At 43.6% G+C, this 20,621-nt stretch overlaps 2 pseudogenes; both read left to right on the top strand.

The window, feature by feature from the left end:
* Nucleotides 1–10,205: 10,205 nt before the first annotated feature.
* On the top strand, nt 10,206–11,574 carry LOC125269408 (annotated as a pseudogene).
* A 15-nt stretch (nt 11,575–11,589) lies between these two features.
* On the top strand, nt 11,590–20,069 carry LOC125269409 (annotated as a pseudogene).
* The last annotated feature ends 552 nt before the right edge of the window (nt 20,070–20,621 follow it).

Below are 20,621 nucleotides of genomic sequence, written 5' to 3' on the forward strand. Positions count from 1 at the left end.
ACTCCTTGCGCTGCGCCGGTTTCGACCGCTGTTGCAGGGCAAGCATGTACTGGACCGGACGGACAACACATCGACTGTAGCGTACATCAACCATCAGGGTGGTCTACGCTTCCGTCGCATGTCGCAACTCGCCCGCCATCTCCTCCTGTGGAGTCAGCGCCGACTCAGGTCGCTGCGCGCCTCCTACATCCCGGGCGAGCTCAATCGTCCTGCCAGCACCTGCCTCCCTAACACTCGTAACGTGGTTTAGTTGCTATGGCGTTTTCCACGGGACCCCATTACGTCAGTATCGACGTAACGTCGAACGTGACTGACTGAATGGAACGTCTAGGTTACTAGTGTAACCCCCGTTCCCAGAAGGAGGGAACGGAGACGTTACGTTCCCCTGCCATAGCTTTGAGCCACCGCTGAGCGGCCAGATACCTGTCTCGGCTCCTCAGCAAAAATATGAATGAAGGTGAGTATGCCAGCCCTATTTATACCCGGATGCCGGGGGAGGGGCCCGGCATGTAAATCTCACAGGCCAATTCCCATTGGCTTGTTTTGTATCCTTGGAGGTGATTGGGCTCCCTAGCGAGACCCCATTACGTCAGTATCGACGTAACGTCTCCGTTCCCTCCTTCTGGGAACGGGGGTTACACTAGTAACCTAGACGTTCTTTTGAACTTTCTATTCATCAAAAAATCCTGAAAAAAATTATACACAATTGATAATTAGGGATCCACCGATACCACGAGAACGAGTACCGATATTTTGTTTCTGGTATTCACCGATACCAATTCCGATACCTGTACTTTTTTGCAATGTGATAGTTTTTCAAACACTACACAGTTAGACTAATGATTTTAGGCAAGCTTGCTTATAATTATTAACAACAGTAACTAAAAAGATATTATAAAAAATCATTTTTATCTTCTTGTCACAAAGATGTCAAAGCTCAAACATATTTCCAGTCCAATACCAAACCAAAGTAACATCGTTAATGAACAAAAAAGAGTCCCATTTTGTCCTCAAATTACTTCAAATGTTGACAGGCAATCTCGCCAAGCAATGATGCTTGGGCACTTTCCCATTGAGAATGGGCAACAAATTTCTACCTGGATACTTTAGATTGATATTTGTTTCCCATTCTCAATGGGAAAGTGCCCAAGCATCATCGCTCGGCGACATTGCCTGGCAACATTGCTCAAAGTTTTTCATTGTATCATCACCTTATGTGTCTATTGTTCAAGCATGTTTTTGCATGTCTTGCAAAGAGAAACATAGGGTCCGTGTATCTTTTGGTCATTCATTTTTTGATTTAATAATGAAATCGGAAAATGAAAAACGGCAAGCCAAATTCTTGTTTTTCGTTTTGTTTGAAAAAAATGAAAAACTAAAAAGGTGCCGTTTTTCATTTTCCGATTTCATTATTATATCAAAAAACGAATGACCAAAAGATACACGGACCAACATAGCCATATCTCGTGCATTTCTGTCAATGCCATTTTTGAGGGTGTTATGCTGCCACCTGCTGGTCACTCTATGCACTGAAAGTTTCTGCCAATTACATCACCAGAAGTATCGGTTTTAAATATTGGAGGAATTTTACGAGTACAAGTACATGAGCTCAGAATCGGCACCGATACCGTACTCTGTTACTAACGTAACCTCGGTTCCCTGAGATACGGAACGAGTACTGCGTATGGGGAAAGGTCTCCTTTTTCCCCGTTACTGAAGCCTCTTTCAATAACGCAGTGTAACTGCATCATCATTGGTTCACTCATAGACAAGTTGTTGAACCAATGACGGCGCGGCATAGCTGCGCGGCCTATGGCGACAGAGCGCGCGAATATTCCCGCCGAAATGGGCGGGGTTTAGGGCTATATAAGCGGGCATTTCGCCATAGGATTTCAGGTAATTCGACTGAAGCGACGACACTGAAGCCGCAGCCTCGTGGCACGGCATGTAACGCAGTACTCGTTCCGTATCTCAGGGAACCGAGGTTACGTTAGTAACCGAGTACGTTCCCTTTCGATACTTCACTCGTACTGCGTATGGGGAACAAATTCAACCGCGCCGTGCCACGGCAGGGAACGTCTGGACTTGTCTTGGGCACCGTGAGGGAACCAGAGGACAAGCGAGAAGGCCGGAGCCGTCGAACCCTCGTTACACTACAAAAAGGGAGTTAACTCCCAGAGTGGCATGAAGCGGAGCTCGATAGAGGCCGCTGGATCATACTGAGAGGACCCGAGCTTGTAAGTTCGGGACGTCCAAATGATAAAATCTGACAAAAGTGGACGGCGAGGACCAGCCGGCCGCCTCACAGATGTCTTTAATCGAAACTCCACTAGACCAGGCCCAAGAGGAAGCCATTCCTCTAGTAGAGTGAGCTCTAACTCCTATGGGGCAGTCGAGGCCCATAGAGGAGTAACAAAGAGCAATAGCGTCGACTATCCAACGCAAAAGACGTTGCTTTGAGACCGAAGACCCTTTGGTGCGGCCACCAAAGCAGATAAAGAGCTGATCAGATTGCCGAAAAGGCTGTGATCGATCAACGTAGGTCCTTAATGCCCTGACAGGGCAGAGTAGTTCCAGCTCTCGCTCGTCCGACGAGGGAGGAAGCGCTGAGAGGGAAATGACCTGTGCTCTGAATGGAGTCGAGAGTACCTTAGGGACGTAGCCATGCCTAGGTTTCAAAACGACTTTGGAGTCGTTGGGCCTGAACTCAAGGCATGCAGGGCTCACGGAGAGGGCCTGCAAGTCGCCAACTCGCTTAACCGATGCTAGTGCAAGTAGCAGAGCGGTTTTGAGTGTCAGGGGCCTGAGGTCAGCTGAACGCAGTGGCTCAAAGGGAGGCCCTTTAAGAGCTCTGAGGACCAAAGAGAGGTCCCAGGTGGGAACAGTGAGAGGACGAGGAGGATTTAATCGCCTAGAACCTCTCAAGAAATGCACCACGAGGTTGTTTCGTCCCACTGACTGGCCAGCGATAGGAGCGTGAAACGCTGCGATGGCTGCTACGTAAACTTTGAGCGTTGAAGGGGTGCGACCCAGATCCGTCTGGGGGTGGAGCATCCACTCGTCTGAGGGGACATTGCTCCGAGATAGCATGTCTGCTCCCAAGTTTGTTCTCCCAGGTATGTGAGTCGCCCTGAGCGACTGAAACCTCGGTGATGCCCATTCCAGAAGACACTTCGCCAGAGCGCATAAGCGGCTGGACGAAAGACCGCCCTTGTGATTTATGTATGACACCACCGTCATGCTGTCCGACTGGACTAAAACGTGGCGCCCTGTCAGGTGTGCCTGGAATGCATGAAGGGCTCGAATCACTGCCAACATCTCGAGGCAGTTGATGTGCAGATGGCATTCCTTGTGAGACCACAAGCCGAAGGCCGGTCTGCCCTCGCAAAGAGCGCCCCAACCTGTGTTGGACGCATCCGTTGAGAGCACCGTCCTTCTGGACACCGCCTGTAGGGGTACCCCTTGGCTGAACCATACAGGGTTCATCCAGGGTTTCAGAGCTGCCAAACAGGCCTGATTGACCCTGAGACGCAGGCAGCCGTGCCGCCAGGCGTGAGGAGGGACCCGGAACTTCAACCAGTACTGCAGAGGCCGCATCCGAAGAAGGCCGAGCTGCAGAACCGGGGAGGCGGAAGCCATGAGCCCTAGCATCCTCTGGAAAAACTTCAGAGGGAAATAGGCTCTGTTTCTGACCGATGCCGCGAGCTGCTGAATGGCCAGAGCGCGCTCTGGAGAGACTACAGCTGTCATACGGACTGAGTCGAAAACCGCACCTAGGAACGTTATACGCTGGCTGGGGAGCAGTGAGCTCTTGGCAAAGTTGACCCTGAGACCCAGGCACTCCAAGTGGCTGAGTAACACGGATCTGTGATGCTCCAGCTCGGCTCGTGACTGGGCTAGGATGAACCAGTCGTCGAGGTAATTGAGAACCCGGAATCCCATCTGTCTCAGTGGGGAAAGCGCCGCGTTCATGCACTTGGTAAAAGTGCGAGGAGCTAGGGACAGCCCGAATGGAAGGACCGTATATTGGTAAGCCACACCCTCGAACGCGAATCTCAAGAATCGCCTGTGATGGGGGGCTATCTGGATGTGAAAGTATGCATCTTTTAGTCCAGCGAGCAGAACCAGTCCCCGGGGCAAACCTGCGCGAGGATCTGCTTCAGCGTTAGCATCTTGAACTTCCGTCTCATGAGGGAGAGGAGAGACCGGGGCATCCAAAAAGGCCGTCTTGTCCATCTCCTTAATCTCGGTCAGGTTGAGCCACAAATGGTGCTCAAGCACGACCAGGCCGGCCATGGATCGCCCAATGGCCTGAGCTGTGGCCTTTGTGGCACGCAGGGCTAAGTCAGTGGCGCTGCGGAGGTCACGGAAGGCAGGTGCATCGACGCCGGACTCATCCAGAGAACGGAGGAGCTTCGCTTGAAACACCTGGAGAATAGCCATGGTGTGCAGCGCTGAGGCAGCCTGGCCATTGAGAGCACCGTCCTTCTGGACACCGCCTGTAGGGGTACCCCTTGGCTGAACCATACAGGGTTCATCCAGGGTTTCAGAGCTGCCAAACAGGCCTGATTGACCCTGAGTCGCAGGCGGCCGTGCCGCCAGGCGTGAGGAGGGACCCGGAACTTCAACCAGTACTGCAGAGGCCGCATCCGAAGAAGGCCGAGCTGCAGAACCGGGGAGGCGGAAGCCATCAGCCCTAGCATCCTCTGGAAAAACTTCAGAGGGAAATAGGCTCTGTTCCTGACCGATGCCGCGAGCTGCTGAATAGCCAGAGCGCGCTCTGGAGAGACTACAGCCGTCATACGGACTGAGTCGAAAACCGCACCCAGGAACGTTATACGCTGGCTGGGGAGCAGTGAGCTCTTGGCAAAGTTGACCCTGAGACCCAGGCACTCCAAGTGGCTGAGTAACTCGGATCTGAGATGCTCCAGCTCGGCTCGTGACTGGGCTAGGATGAGCCAGTCGTTGAGGTAATTGAGAACCCGGATTCCCATCTGTCTCAGTGGGGAAAGCGCCGTGTTCATGCACTTGGTAAAAGTGCGAGGAGCTAGGGACAGTCCGAATGGAAGGACCGTATATTGGTAAGCCACACCCTCGAACGCGAATCTCAAGAATCGCCTGTGATGGGGGCTATCTGGATGTGAAAGTATGCATCTTTCAGGTCCAGCGAGCAGAACCAGTCCCCGGGGCAAACCTGCGCGAGGATCTGCTTCAGCGTTAGCATCTTGAACTTCCGTCAAATGAGGGAGAGGTTCAAGAGCCTGAGATCTAAGATGGGTCTGAGACCGCCATCTTTTTTGGGAACTAGAAAATAACGGCTGTAGAACCCCGAATTGCTCTCTGAGGGGGAGACTATTTCTATAGCTCCTTTCCTCAGAAGAGACATGACTTCGGCTCGGAGGACATGAACGTCGTCCGTGTTGACTGAAGTCTGAAGCACCCCGCTGAAGCACGGGGGCCTTCGGGCGAACTGAAGCGAGTAGCCTCGACTTATGGTTCCCAGAACCCAGCTTGACACTCCGGGGATGGCCCGCCAGGCCTCGGCCCGCGTGACAAGGGGCTGAATGGTATCGGGTGACAGGCCGCCAATCGGGGGCCCGTGCACCGGAGAGAGTGGAAGAGGAACTTCGCTCTTTCTTAGAGAAGGTAGAATATTCATAGTGTTCGCCATAAGAATGGCGTTTTGCATGGACGCAGCACTGGGCCCAGTTAGCACAACACTGAACATATCTCCCACGCCTGGAGCTGAACGAGGCGGAGGGGGGTGGAACGAAAGAGCTTTTGGGGTGGTCCGGCCGTGGCGAGACTTTGCCCCATCCTCTTTCCTAAAACTCAGGAGGGCTTAGGAGGCCGGGTCCAGCGAATCTTAGGCCGGGGTCCCTGACGTTGCCTCGGGAAGGAGGGCTTACGATGGCGCTGTTCCTTGGGTGGTGCTGCCTGAGAGGTAGAGGGGGCAGGTTTGTTCTGCTGAGCCGGCGCAGACTTGGGGCGGCTGGAAGCAGACGTGGAGCTAGAGCGTTTAGGCAGGAAGTGTCGCATAGCCTGAGACGACTTTTGTGCTGCAGTAAAACGCTCCGTAAAGCCCTCTACTGCTGGCCCGAAGAGACCAGAAGGAGAGACCGGGGCATCCAAAAAGGCCGTCTTGTCCATCTCCTTAATCTCGGTCAGGTTGAGCCACAAATGGCGCTCAAGCACGACCAGGCTGGCCATGGATCGTCCAATGGCCTGAGCTGTGGCCTTTGTGGCACGCAGGGCTAAGTCAGTGGCGCTGCGGAGGTCACGGAAAGCAGGTGCATCGACGCCGGACTCATCCAGAGAACGGAGGAGCTTCGCTTGAAACACCTGGAGAATAGCCATGGTGTGCAGCGCTGAGGCAGCCTGGCCCGCGGACATATATGCTCTGCCAGCCAGGGCAGAAGTGGTCCTGCAGGGCTTGGATGGAAGGGCCCTCTTAGTTTTCCAACCCACAGCCGTGGGGGACAGAGGTGAGCCGCCACCGCTTCGTCCAGGGGTGGTAGATGCTCGTAACCCTTCTCTTCAGAGCCATCCACAGAGGTGAGAGCTGAATAATGTGTAGTACATAGGCGGGCAGAATACGGGGCGCGCCACGACTTCATCAGCTCGTTGTGAACCTCTGGGAAAAACGGTGCGGCGCGTCGACGAAGGGCCTGGCGGGAACCCGGCAGGAACCACTCATCGAGCCTGCTCCGTGATGGCTCCTCTGGCGGAGCCCATTCGAGGTCCAAAACCTCTACTGCTTTCGAGAGGATGCGGAAGAGCTCAGCATCCATACCCGGCTTGCAGTCAATGGGCTCCAGCGAGGGAAGGCGGGCGGGGTCAGAATAACCGGCCCAACCTTCGGTTTCAGAGGCCGCGAGAGACATGAAGTCATCAAGCGGCTCGTCCTCAGAACCGCCAAAAGAGATGAGGTCGCTCGCATCTGCCGAGGGACGCAGCTCAGGGCGGGAGAACAGGATGGGGGACCGCTCTCTCGGGGGAGAGGGTGAGGCACGCGGGGAAACCGGCGTGACGTCATCCAACTCCATGCGCTGGGCCGCTCTGCCCCGCTGTCTCTTCCTAGCCGGCTCGCGGGAGGAAGAAGACGGGAGGGCGCAGCGGCGAGATCGCCTTCACTGAAGAAGGCGATCCGCGAGCGCAGAGAGGCGAAACTCATGTGAGAACACGAGGTCCCGGGAGAGCGGCCTCTGCATGGGGTCTGCCCAGGCAGCCGACGCACTCACCGTGTCCGTCGTCGTCATGCAGAGGGGCTCTGCATGTGCCACACGAGTGAAAACGGCGTTTGAGGGGCTCTTTTAGAGCGGCGAGGGCCGCTAGAGCGGTGAAAACCGCTGTTGGAAAGCTCTTTTAGAGTGGCAATAAACCGCGGGAAAATCGCTCTTTTAGGCACGCCGGATGGCGGCAGGAGACGGGCTGGCAGGCGGCCGGAAGCGGGAAGCGGGCGGCTCGAGACGGCGCTCGAGGTGGCAGTCGACGAGGGCGCCAGCGCTTCTTCCTCAGCGAGCTCAGCAGTCCGCTGCGGGAGCCTCTTCGGCGGCGGCGAGAGCTTCTTTCCAGGCGAGCTTCTTCCAGGTGGTGAAGGCTTCAGGCGGAGATCAGCGAGGAGCGATGTGAAGTCGTCGCTGAAGGAGAGAGAACTGAAATCCTATGGCGAAACGCCCGCTTATATAGCCCTAAACCCCGCCCATTTCGGCGGGAATATTCGCGCTCTGTCGCCATAGGTCGCGCAGCTATGCCGCGCCGTCATTGGTTCAACAACTTGTCTATGAGTGAACCAATGACGATGCAGTTACACTGCGTTATTGAAAAAGGCTTCAGTAACGGGGAAAAAGGAGACCTTTTCCCCATACGCAGTACGAGTGAAGTATCGAAGGGAACAGGAGTGAGTAAAAGTAACAGGAATGAGTAGAGTCATCTGTTTTGTTGATTTAATTGTGTGAATATTAGTTGCTATAATACTATTCACCAGTATCATGAGTTTTACAGTTGAAATTACTTAAATTGTAGATTTTTAGGATTATTTTTACAGTGTGAATGCCATACTTGCAGGGAGCCAGTCCACCACGAAGTGACTTAATCTTTTTGTCTTTCTCTTTCTTATCTTTTGTAGAAGATGGAGAGAACCTATACTATGCAGGTGCCAGAAACACACACCCATGGCATGCTGCAAGGGAAGGAGTGAAACATACCCTTTTTTTTGTCTTTCCTTCCCTCCCTCTCCCCCCTCTCTCTTCTCCTCGCTCTCCTTCTTTCTCTTTCCACCTCCTACACTGTGATGTACTACTAGCACACAGCACAGCCCTTCAACACAGAAATCTCACTCACACACATGCACACACGGCCGTGTACACACTCTCTTTCTCAACACACATGCACACACGTATGGACACTCATTCCTGTTACCCAGGGTTTATTCCTGTTAATAAATGTATATATTTTTCTAAAAAAAAAAAAGTTAAACCACTGTTTTTATCAGTTTTGTTTGATCCATTATTTTCACAATTGTTAATTAAATTAAATTATTTCAAAAATTATAAGCTTGAAGCTTCTGTCTTTTAAATGAAAAAAAATTGTTTTGCATTTTTTATTAAAATACACCTTGCCTTAATATAAAGTGATTTTTTTTTTTTTGACACAAATATAAATTATTTGAACAAATAACCAACCATTTCTTCAAAATAAACACTTTCTTGAGGTGAATACAAAGGAATTAACGTTAATTGACATGCTTTTAAACATGCTTTTTAAACAGCACATGAGTTTTGGTAACAGGACTGAGAAAACATGCATCCATCTTCTGCTTTGAAACCTTGTAAAAAATTAAATAAAGTTGCCTGAGATTGACCAATAAACATTTTGAACAGTTAAATGTGTGTATTATTAGATTCAGTGTTGAAAAAAGATTATAAAAAAAAATTGTTTTAATTTTGAAGAGTTACAACAAGCAAATGTCACCCATTCGGTGGAATGGCCCTTCAATCGATTCATCCGCAGTGCGATATAGATATGCTATAAATATAAACATAATACTTATTTGACATTTATTATAACTTGTAACTTATAACTAAAATTACTTCGTTCGGTTCACGATTCTTTGAGGAACCGAATCAAATATATGCGGTTCATATTTGATTTGCTTTTTTCCTTTAATACAACACCTCAGCTATCTGCACCACTTAAATCACATTTATACAAAACGTACAAACGTCGATATAATTTGCAATAATATTAGCATACACGCTTGAAGTTATGTTATGTTACGTTTACATTTTAAAGTAAAACACTGACCTTGTTGTCAGATGATGGTTTCCCTCGCAGTGTTGCCAAGTCCGCGGTTTTTCCGCCACTTCAACAGTTTTGGCGCGGGTTGCTTTTAATTTCCGCGGGTTTAAGCGACCCAAATAACGTGATATTTAGACCCTGTAATGCAAATTTTACCAGGGAAACCGCTACCAAAACGCGGATTTTACCCCCCTGAACGCGATTTTTACTGGGAGACCCCCTGAAACGCGATTGGGCTAGTTTTGAGTAACATTTGGGCGGGGTTTGTTGTGAAAACCTGGCAACCCTGTTTGCAGCACTGAGTGTGGGGTTGCCAGATATTCTGGGTTGCCTAACCTTATGTTGGGTCGACTTGTGTAAATTGTCAATAAAAACATTTACTAACCTTTAGGAAAATGTTGACAGTCTGCCTCAGGAGGTCAAGCTAAATTTTCTATGAGTAGTTTTATTTTTTATTCTTTTATTCAGTTTTTTTCAGTAAAAAAAAAAAAAAAAAAAAAAAAAAAACGTGGTTACATTTGATATGCTGACTATTTAGCCAAGGTTATTTTCCATGCTAGGTTAATCTATGAATATTTTTTTTTAATTTTAAAAAAAATGAAGAAAAAGAAAACAATGTAGTTGAAAATTAAATTAAGCACTATTGTAATAAAAGTCATTTTTGTTTTACATGGTTAGTCAATGACATTTTAATTTTTGTCTCCATAAGCAGGGTTTTATTGAACAGCGAACTGTTATGGATGTGGATATCATTGATAAGTTTGTCCCTTTTTACATTAATTCAGGATGAAAAAGGCAGAAAAATGTTTGTGTAAGTATGTAAGAATAATAAAGGGAGGATCTGTAAATAATAATGTTATTATTAATATATATATATATACACACACATTATGTGTGTGTTTACAATGGAATCTCTTTCTGTGAGGGTATCTTCTTTTATGTATATTGATACAAATTCAGGTCAGTGCTATATTATATTTTTAAAAGTACATTTATTAATCAAAATCCCATCAATTTCTTGTTGTGTTTTGCACTAAATTACAGTCAGCACTCTCTTTTGTGGTCTGTTCATGTGTTATTTCTTGTATTGCTCCCACAGAAGGGCTGAATGAGGTTCGTCCTGCAGTGTATCGAGCTGCTCTAAAGCTTCACTCATTACAAAAACTATGTCAGAGTAAGTTTTTCTGTGTTTAACTTTTTTGTGTGAACACAGCAGGATGCTTTTATATAACATTACATACTCTCATACACTTATTATGTATCAATTTTTCAAACTCCAGTGCACCTAGTGTCACTGCAGGATTTGCGCCCAGTTTTAAATACTTTATGTTCTGGGGAACCAATGATTAGTCTTGCTCAAGAAGATGTACAGCAGCTTCTAGAAGAACTATTCCAGAGCATTTCACATGAACTTCCTGGTCAGGCAGAACTGAAGCCACAGATCAAACCTCCAGACTTCTCTTTAAACTGTTTGACAGGTGAGGGGTGACTACTGATTCAACATTATATAGTCTATTTTTGTATTTATGCATATGTAATTTAAAGGGTTAGTTCACCAAAAAATGAAAATTCTGCCATTTATTACTTACCCTCATGCCGTTCCACACCCTAAGACCTTTCGTTAATCTCAATTCGATTTCAAAACACTGCTTCAGGAAGCATCAGAGCACAGATGAATCAGTGTATCGAATCTGCTGTTCGGAGCGCCAAAGTCACATGATTTCAGCCGTTGGCAGATTGACATGCAATCTGAATCATGATTCGACACACTGATTCATTTATGCTCCGATGCTTCATAAAGCAGTGTTTTGAAATCGGCCATCACTAAATAAGTCATTATTTTGTTTTTTTGGCACTCCACAAATATTCTTGTAGCTTTATAATATTAATATTGAATCCCTGTACTCATATGAACCGATTTAAATATGTTTTTAGTATCTTTATGGATCTTGAGAGAGGAAATGTCATTGCTCCCTATGCAGGCCTCACGGAGCTATCGGATTTCAACTAAAATATCTTAATTTGTGTTCTGAAGATTAACGAAGGTCTTACGGGTGTGGAACAGTATGAGGGTGAGTAATTAATGACAGAATTTTCATTTTTAGGTGAACTAACCCTTTAAGCTTGCTTTCTTTTAGAGAGAAAACCAGTGTTATCCTGCTCAGGTCAGTGGAGGCCGCGCTGATCACCCTCTGTGGAGACACTCTCTCAGCTAAACAGAGGGGTCTATTCCACATTCACTTGATTTTTATCTCTTATTCTGATTCTGTCTAGCTTTCAGTATTAAAGATGTTAGGATCATGGTTCTGTGCTTGTGTCTCTGCAGCTCTGTTCCGACTGGCTGAGAGCTACAGTGGGAATCAGGAGAGCGACAGGGGCTCCATCAGTCGAAGTGCTCTCAGAGTCCTGCTGGAAGACCTCAGCCAGGTGAGAAAAACAATGAGTTTGATCCAATTAATAAGAGCCATTTCTAACAAATACTAACAAATTTCTAAATTTAAACCGTCTGGTTAAGGTTCCAGCAGTGGTTCAAGAAAACCATGTGTTTGGTCATGCGGAAACTGCAGTGTCCTCCTGCTTCAATGGGGTATTGCACATTCTCCCAACACACTATATACAGTATATGTCACAGAATATAAGTATGCAAATATATAATCAGTGTTGGGATAACTCATTACAAGTAACTTGAGTTACATAATCAGATTACATTTTCAAGTAACTAGTAAAGTAACGCAAGTTACTTTTTCAGATTTATTGACTGACAGCTCTCCTGTCCCCATGTTGAGAGAAGTAAAGTGCAGAGGTGTTGTGTGCGCTGTGTGAACATGATGGTTATTGTAGTTCTAGACTAAATGTGAACATGCATTTACTCATCTCACTTGCACAAAAACATTCAGTATTACTCACAATGAATAAAAACAGTGAAATGCAATCTCAGAATGTTACGCAAACCTGTAATAAACTATATTAAATTGCACAAATATACTTTATGTATTTAATCTCACTTTATTAATCATTGTCTTTGCTGAAATTAGCAAGTACAGGTCTCTGCAGGACATTAATGTTTGATGGGCGAGGCCATAAACAGAGGGACGTTTTTGAGAGCGTTACTTGATTTGCCCACGTCAGAGTGTGGGTAGGGTATAGGGGTGGGGTCGGGTGAAGGGGATCATTTTCATTGCATGATATATAAACACCCACCAGTTTGAAAACACCCAAACATACAGAAACGCCCACTTTTGTTCTGCAGAGACCTTAGAAATTAGAAAGATGAGTGTTCTTCTGGATCCTATTCTTCTTGAATTTTAGCACAGCTGAAAGGTTTGTTTGAGCTGCGCCCTCTACAGTATAGGCGTAAATATGCATTTCCTTCCACTTTAGGCTTATTCATGTCACTTTTGATGTGAAAGGGCCTTAAAATTTACCAAATTAAAAAACAAACAAGCAAGTCCAGCCCAGGTGAGAAAAAGTAATGCAAAAGTAATGTAACACACAATGTAACAAGTAACTAAGTAATGCAACATTGTAATGCCTTACTTTTAAAAGTAACTTTCACCAATACTGTATATAATGCCTTTATATTTTAGAAAGGTGGTCCCTCACAAGAGGACCATCATACTATTTGCTAAGCTATGGCATCAAAAAGTTCTAAAATCCCTGGTTGAGCAGAATTTTTACACATTTTTCCTTGACAGCCCAGATTTTTTAATCACTAAGCTATACTAGCGACAATATATTTTGCTCACACATGTACAGTGGTCTGAAAAAGTGCTTGCCCCATCCCCCCGTTAAAACATAACTTAGTTGTGGTTTATCACACCTGAGTTCAGTTTCTCTAGCCACACCCAGGCCTGATTACTGCCACACCTGTTCACAATCAAGAAATCACTTAAATAGGACCTGCTTGACAAAGTGAAGTAGACCAAAAGATCCTCAAAAGCTACACATCATGTTGAGATCCAAAGAAATTCAGAAACAAATGAGAAAGAAAGTAATTGAGATCTATTAGTCTGGAAAAGGTTATAAAGCCATTTATAAAGCTTTAGGACTCCAGCAAACCACAGTGAGAGCCACTATCCACAAATGGCGAAAACATGGAACAGTAGTGAAGCTTCCCAGGAGTGGCCGGCCGACCAAAATTACCCCAAGAGCACAGCGACGACTCATCCAAGAGGTCACAAAAGACCCCACAACAACATCCAAAGAACTGCAGGCCTCCCTTGCCTCAGTTACTGGGCAAAAATGGTCTGCATGGCAGGGTTCCAAGACGAAAATCGCTGCTGAGCAAAAAGAACATAAAGGCTCATCTTAGTTTTGCCAGAAAACATCTTGATGTTCCCCAAGACTTTTGGGAAAATACTCTTTGGACTGACGAGACAAAAGTTGAATTTTTGGAAGGTGTGTGTCCCATTACGTCTGGTGTAACAGTAACACAGCATTTCATAAAAAGAACATATACCAAGAGTAAAATATGGTGGTGGTAGTGTGATGGTCTGGGTCTGTTTTGCTGCTTCAGGATCTGGAAGACTTGCTGTGATAAATGGAACCATGAATTCTGCTGTCTACCAAAAAATCTTGAAGGACCGGCCATCTGTTTGTGACCTCAAGCTGAAGCTAACTTGGGTTCTGCAGCAGAACAATGATCCAAAACACACCAGCAAGTCCACCTCTGAATAACTGAAGAAAAACAAAATGAAGACCTTGGAGTGGCCTAGTCAAAGTCCTGACCTCAATCCTATTGAGATGCTGTGGCATGACCTTAAAAAGGCGGTTCATGCTCAAAAACCCTCCACTCAATTACAACAATTCTGCAAAGATGAGTGGGCCAAAATTCCTCCACAGCGCTGTAACAGACTCATTGCAAGTTATCACAAACGCTTGATTTCAGTTGTTGCTGCTAGACGTGGCCCAACCAGTTATTAGGTATAGGGGGCAAGCACTTTTTCACACAGGGCCATGTGGGTTTGGATTTTGTTTTCCCTTCATAATAAAAACCTTCATTTAAAAATTGCTTGTTGTGTTTACTTGTGTTATCTATGATTAATATTTAAATTTGTTTGATGATCTGAAACATTAAACTGTGACAAAAATGCAAAAAAATTAAAAATCAGTCACCACTGTCACACCACTGTATATGCTTTATAAACACAAATGATCGCCTTGCACGTGCTTCCGCGTAGGACATACAGTGTAAGCTTTTTGAAGAATACGGAAAGCAGAAGCACGTGCAAGGCGATCATTTGTGTTTATAAAGCATATACAGTTGTATTTTTTCCGAAAATGACCGATCGTTTCACTAGATAAGACTCTTATTCCTTGTCTGGTATCGTTTAAAGCCCTTTGAAGCTGCACTGAAACTGTAATTTTGACCTTCAGCCGTTTGGAGACCATTGAAGTCCACTATAAGGAGAATAATCCTGGAATGTTTTCTTAAAAAAACCTTAATTTCTTTTCGACTGAAGAAAGAAAGACATGAACATCTTGGATGACATGGGGGTGAGTAAATTATCAGGAACATTTTATTTGAAAGTGGACTAATCCTTTAATCAAGTTTAGTGTTTTGTTCTTTCCTCATATCTAAAATATTTAAAGGTGCCCTAGAATTGAAAATTGAATTTACCTTGGCATAGTTAAATAATTAGAGTTCTGTACATGGAAATGACATACAGTGAGTCTCAAACACCATTGTTTCCTCCTTCTTATGTAAATCTAATGCATGAAAAACAGGCGTATCTCAACATAACACCGACTGTGACGCAACAGTCGGGATCATTAATATGTACGCCCCCAACTTTTGCATATGCCAGCCCATGTTCAAGGCATTAGACAAGCCAGTATTAACGTCTGGAGCTGCACAGCCGAATCATCAGATGTTATGCAGGTAAGCAAGCAAGGACAATAGTGAAAAATGGCAGATAGAGTGATAATAACTGACGTGATCCATGATATCATGATATTTTTAGTGATATTTGTTAATTGTCTTTCTAAATGTTTTGTTAGCATGTTGCTAATGTACTGCTAATGTGGTTAAAGTTACCATTGTTTCTTACTGTATTCACGGAGACCAGAGCCATTTTGTTATTTTAATTTTTAAACGCTTGCAGTCTGTATAAAGGCGTCTTCATTCTTTATAAATCTCTCCAACACTGTGTAATGTTAGCTTTAGCCCCGTTAGCCACAGAGCATAGCCTACTATCAAACTCATTCAGAATCAAATGTAAACATCCATAAAAATAATAACCATACTTACGTGATCTGATATGCAGCATCACAAACACTTTATAAAGATCCATTTTGAGAGAGCTGTGTGGACTTATTCTATTGTTTATACAATGTATTATGGAGTTACGACTCTTGCCAGCTTGGGGGCGAGGAGCGCAAGCATTTAATTATTTAATTATGCCCCAAAATAGGCAGTTAAAATATTGTATGATAAAAAATTTTGAGCTGAAACTTCACAGATACATTCTGGGGACACCTTAGACTTATATTACATCTCGTGAAATAGTGTTCTAGGGCACTTTTAAAAAATATAAAATATTTTCCTTATATTTTGAAGATTTATTCGAACTTAGAGGGTCATAAAAAACATTTAATAAAAAACCCTCTGGACATAATTTTTAGCCACTACGGTAGGAAGAAACCACTTTTAAATCGAACACGAAAAAATGAAGTTGTATTAAAACGAGACAGAAAAAAATATGGATGACCTCTTTGGACTTCCATAATTAAGTTAATTCTGTGCCTTGTCCTTTTCATTCATTGCTTAGAACAATGAATTATAAATAATGAATGGCTTATTTTTATTTATTTATTTATTTTTTTTAGAATATTTCGTAAAGCACCATAAAATAAAAACTGACCTTTTTTTTGAATACTGTATTGCACTGTTTGTTATAAATATTTATCTGTGGACATCATTTTAAATGTATAAAATATATGTAGAATTCAGAAAGCCTTGTCATTAGAGACACTGGTGGCCATTAAGTGAACTGCAGCCAGCGACTTTCACATAAAAATCAGTCTACATGGCTTTTATAGGAAGTCTGGGAAGATCTTGTTTTTCAAGTTTCGTTACAAGCTGTTCACATGTTGGCAATAAAAAAACGATAAATACAGTAAAATTCTTACATAAAGTCCCTTTAATTGAAGTGTCTTCCTCTTTCTTTTGCAACAACATTTCTTCTCTGCTGACGTGTGCACTGGCATGAGGGCGGGGCAACCTGTCACTCACATGAGATCACACCAGTCGTAAACAAAATCACATTTTTTTCCTCATTAGAGAAGCTGTTTCACTCATACATCACAATGTTTATGATGTTTTTGTTTATGATGTTATAGAGAGAAACAGCTGATCTCCAAAAAGACCCCAAGAAGGCCATGCGGGATCTGCAGAGAGATAAATGGTGGGCCTTTTTTCGATGTAAATCTTTGAGGATAGAAAAGACAGACAGTCTTGTGTGTCATGTGTGTGAGTGAAAATTGTGCAAATATCTCAACTCAATAGACTATGCACATGTGTATGTTTGTTTTTAATAACAGTGTTTTTGTGTTGACATGTATTTTTCTGTGTTGGTATTGTATTTGTATGTGATGGGATGTTATGATCAGGCTCCTGTAGAAAGAGTTTCAGGTGTGGAGAGTTGCAGCGCAGTCAGAGCATGATTCACTGGAGGACAAATGCACTGAGCTGAAGACCATGATGGAGGCGCTGAACCAAAATAACCAGCATCTGGAAGACGAACTGGACAGAGTCAGACATGTGAGAAGCGGCATAAGGAGGGCATTTAACATAAATCTATTTAAATTTCACAGTTTTAACATAAACTTACAATTGCGTGTTATAAACACAATTGCAAGATATAAACTCACAGTACTTTTTTTCTTGCAATTCTGACTTTTTTCTCCGACAATGGCGAGATATAAAATCCTGACTTTCAAATTCTGACTTTATCAATTCTTAGGAAAAAAAGACTGACCTTTTTCTCATAAATTGCAACTTTATATCTCACAATTATGACTTTATATCTCATGATTGTGAATTTATATCATCGCAATTCTGACTTTATAACGTGATTCTGACTTTATAGGTGGCAGGATAGTTGAGGTGCGGGATGATTTGCAAGAAAAGGATATTCGAAATGTGATAAAGGAGTTTGCAGAGAGGGATCACTCTCAAATGGAGAGTGTGGAGACTTTTGTCTGCTGCGTCCTCTCCCATGGAGAGAAAGGGTCTGTTCTGGGAATAGATGGAAACCAAGTTCCGATCTGTGAACTCACACAGCCTTTTGCTGAATGTCACACACTAGCATGCAAGCCCAAGCTTTTCTTCATTCAGGCCTGTCAGGGTAATAAGGCCCAGCAAGGTTTGTGGATGGCCTGATGGACATGAGAGCACCACAGAAGAAGGAACAATTGAGGAGGATTCTCATACTGGCAGCATTACAGAGTATCCCTAAAAGTGCTGATTTCCTCATTGGAATAGCATCAGTGGAGCACTGCAAATCTTACCGCCATGTAAAAAATGGATCTGCCTTTATCCAGGAGCTCTGCAAGCAGCTGGAAGATGGCTGTCCAAGGTGAGTTAAGTGCATGCTTCGATTAGGTTTCTTCTATTTTCACATATATTCCTGGCATAAGTGCAGCAGTGTGCTGAAATCTGAGCCGGTGATGGGCCGCTGTTCGGTAAGAGAGCTGCTCTGCGTTTCTCATAGCCAAAAGAAATCTTGACAGGCTCCTTATAACCTGCAAACAAACAGTACAGAGATCTGAGATCATATTTTAACATCCAAATTAATAATATTCAGTATTATAACAAATAAAAATCAGTTTATTCAAGGAAATGCAAGATGACCGATGCTGACTGACACATTCAGCTGACTGACATCTCATAGCTGTATATTGCATTGCATTAAATAAAATGATTAACAGCACTGTAAAGACTTTATAGACAAAATAAAATGTATACAAACCTTTATTTTACTGAACAAAGCACCAATTCAGAGGCGTTGAGATCTGCTATCCTGACGAGGATGCAAAAGGCTCGCGCTCTGTGTAACCCAACAGCTGGGCTGCTGTAGTAAAGACACCGCTGGGTTGTTGCGTCAGAGAGCGGGTGGGGAGGAGTGTATTGTTTCAACTGTCAGAGAGATTGACCAGCCTCTAACCCAACAGCTGCTGGCTAGATTACACAAAAACTACCCAACCATGGAAAAAATAACCCAAAAATATGACCCAACAGGCTGGGTAGAAAAAACAACCCTAGCGTTTTTTAAAGTGTGTGAATAAAAGGCCCTATTTGCTCTTGGTGTTACCATCCGGTTTGGCTGAGTTTATCAAAAGTAGTGCAATGCATCTTGAAAACACATTGTGGTCTGATCAGTCAAATCACCATCTAAGTTTGGGAATGCATATGGCCACATTGCATTTGTAAACACTAATGTTTTAGTGTTGGACGACCTACTCATGTAACTAATTTTTGTATCTCTTTTTCTGGCAGGAATAAGGACATAAACTCTATTTTGACAAAGGTGAATAGAGCAGTGAGCTCCCAAACTTTTCAGCGTTTCAAGCAGATGCCTGAGGTTCGCTACACTTTAACGAAAACACTGGTCCTTCCCATGGTCCTTCCTATGAAGCAAGTCTCCTGATTGGCTGCAGCATGACAATCTGGCATCTATTCTAAAAGACATGGTCAGACTCAAAGCACAAAGATGTGCAGTTTGTTTCTTTGTTACTTCTGCATTTATGTCAACATTTATGTAGTGCTGTACTGCATGACACTGACAACACCAAGGTCATAGGTTTGATTCTCAGGGAATTTATGAATTGATATCTATATCTATCTGTCTATCTTGTGGGGAAAAAAGTGCCTTTTGTAATACCATGTGTTTCATCTGTTTTTCATTTTTCATATATATTACCTGAATGTTGCCTTTCGAAGAATCAATTATAAGTGCGTTGAGCTGGACAATGTATTTTAATTCTTAAGGATTGTGTTTTTGCACTGTTTTTATTTTTAGGGACATATTCATTGCAAGATTTTATCAGCTAAATTTTATAGTGCTGTTTGATCTGATGGGTTAAAAAAAGAAGCACTTCAGGTCCTTATTATGTTGTTTTCCTGGAAGACGAGTAATAATGGTTTGATGTTATGACCATTAGTTAATGACTGACCTCATTTATGATAGCACTGCTTCATTTTAATAACTAGCTGACAATCATCAGAGGCATAGGACAGCTCTGAGATGAGGTTAAATTAATTGGAGAGATCAGTAAAGTAAGATAAAATTATTTTTGTAAATGTATTTTTGATGAGCATTAATTACTAAGCCAAAGGAATGAGTGTCGTGAATAGTGTGAATTAGGAGCTTCGGTTAAACATATTGTACTTTAAAACAATTACTTCAAGAAAGACCATGACAAATGCTTTCTTTCCAAAATAAATTTTGCTGACATATTTTATCACTTAATGTTATTGAATACTCTAATATAGCCTTATTATTAGCACTGGACCCAAACTGTAGTTTGTAGCAATTACAGTGTATTTATAATTACCATGTCAATTCAGGAAACGTGCTTTGTGAAGCCTACATTTGACAAACTGTTTCTTTTGGTCCTATCCCATGGCATGTTTATGTGTTGATGAATTATTTTAATTGGATAATGTCAAGTATATTTCATTGTACATGGAGTAATGCACCAGGTTTTTAAATTTAAAGATTTTAATGACATTTACATGCAAAAAAAAATATCTTTGTTATGTTTTGTGTAATATCCACACATATGCAGAAGTGCTCTACAATAAACACCAGTTTGTCATTAACACAAACCCATATTGATGATGACCACTGATTTGAATATTGTTTCATGTCTCAATAAATTGCTTCACCTCACTTACTGTTTTCAGATTAATCAGGTGGAAGAGGTTCAGAAATTGGTAATTTGAAAGTGAAAGAAAGAGACATTTTTAAGGGATAAGTATGGTAACCCATACTTGGAATTTGTCCTCTGCATTTAACCCATCTAAGTCAGTGCACACACATTAGGAGTAGTGAACACATAAACACCCGGAGCTGTGTGAAGCCATTTTCCTTTCCAAGCAATTGGGGTTAGGTGCCTGGCTCAAGATCACCTCAGTTATTCTCTGCCTGTATTGAGAATCGAACACTCAACCTTCGGGTTACCAGTCTGACTCCCTAAGCATTAGGGATGACTGTACCAGGTGATTGAGTACTGATTAAAGACATTAATTAATTTTAGATACATTCTGATGCTAGCTTAGCTTATATAGGTAGGTATGTTTTTGCTTCCAGTAAAGT

The sequence above is a fragment of the Megalobrama amblycephala genome, linkage group LG5, assembly GCF_018812025.1.
Source record: "Megalobrama amblycephala isolate DHTTF-2021 linkage group LG5, ASM1881202v1, whole genome shotgun sequence".
NCBI classification, from domain to species: Eukaryota; Metazoa; Chordata; class Actinopteri; order Cypriniformes; family Xenocyprididae; genus Megalobrama; species Megalobrama amblycephala.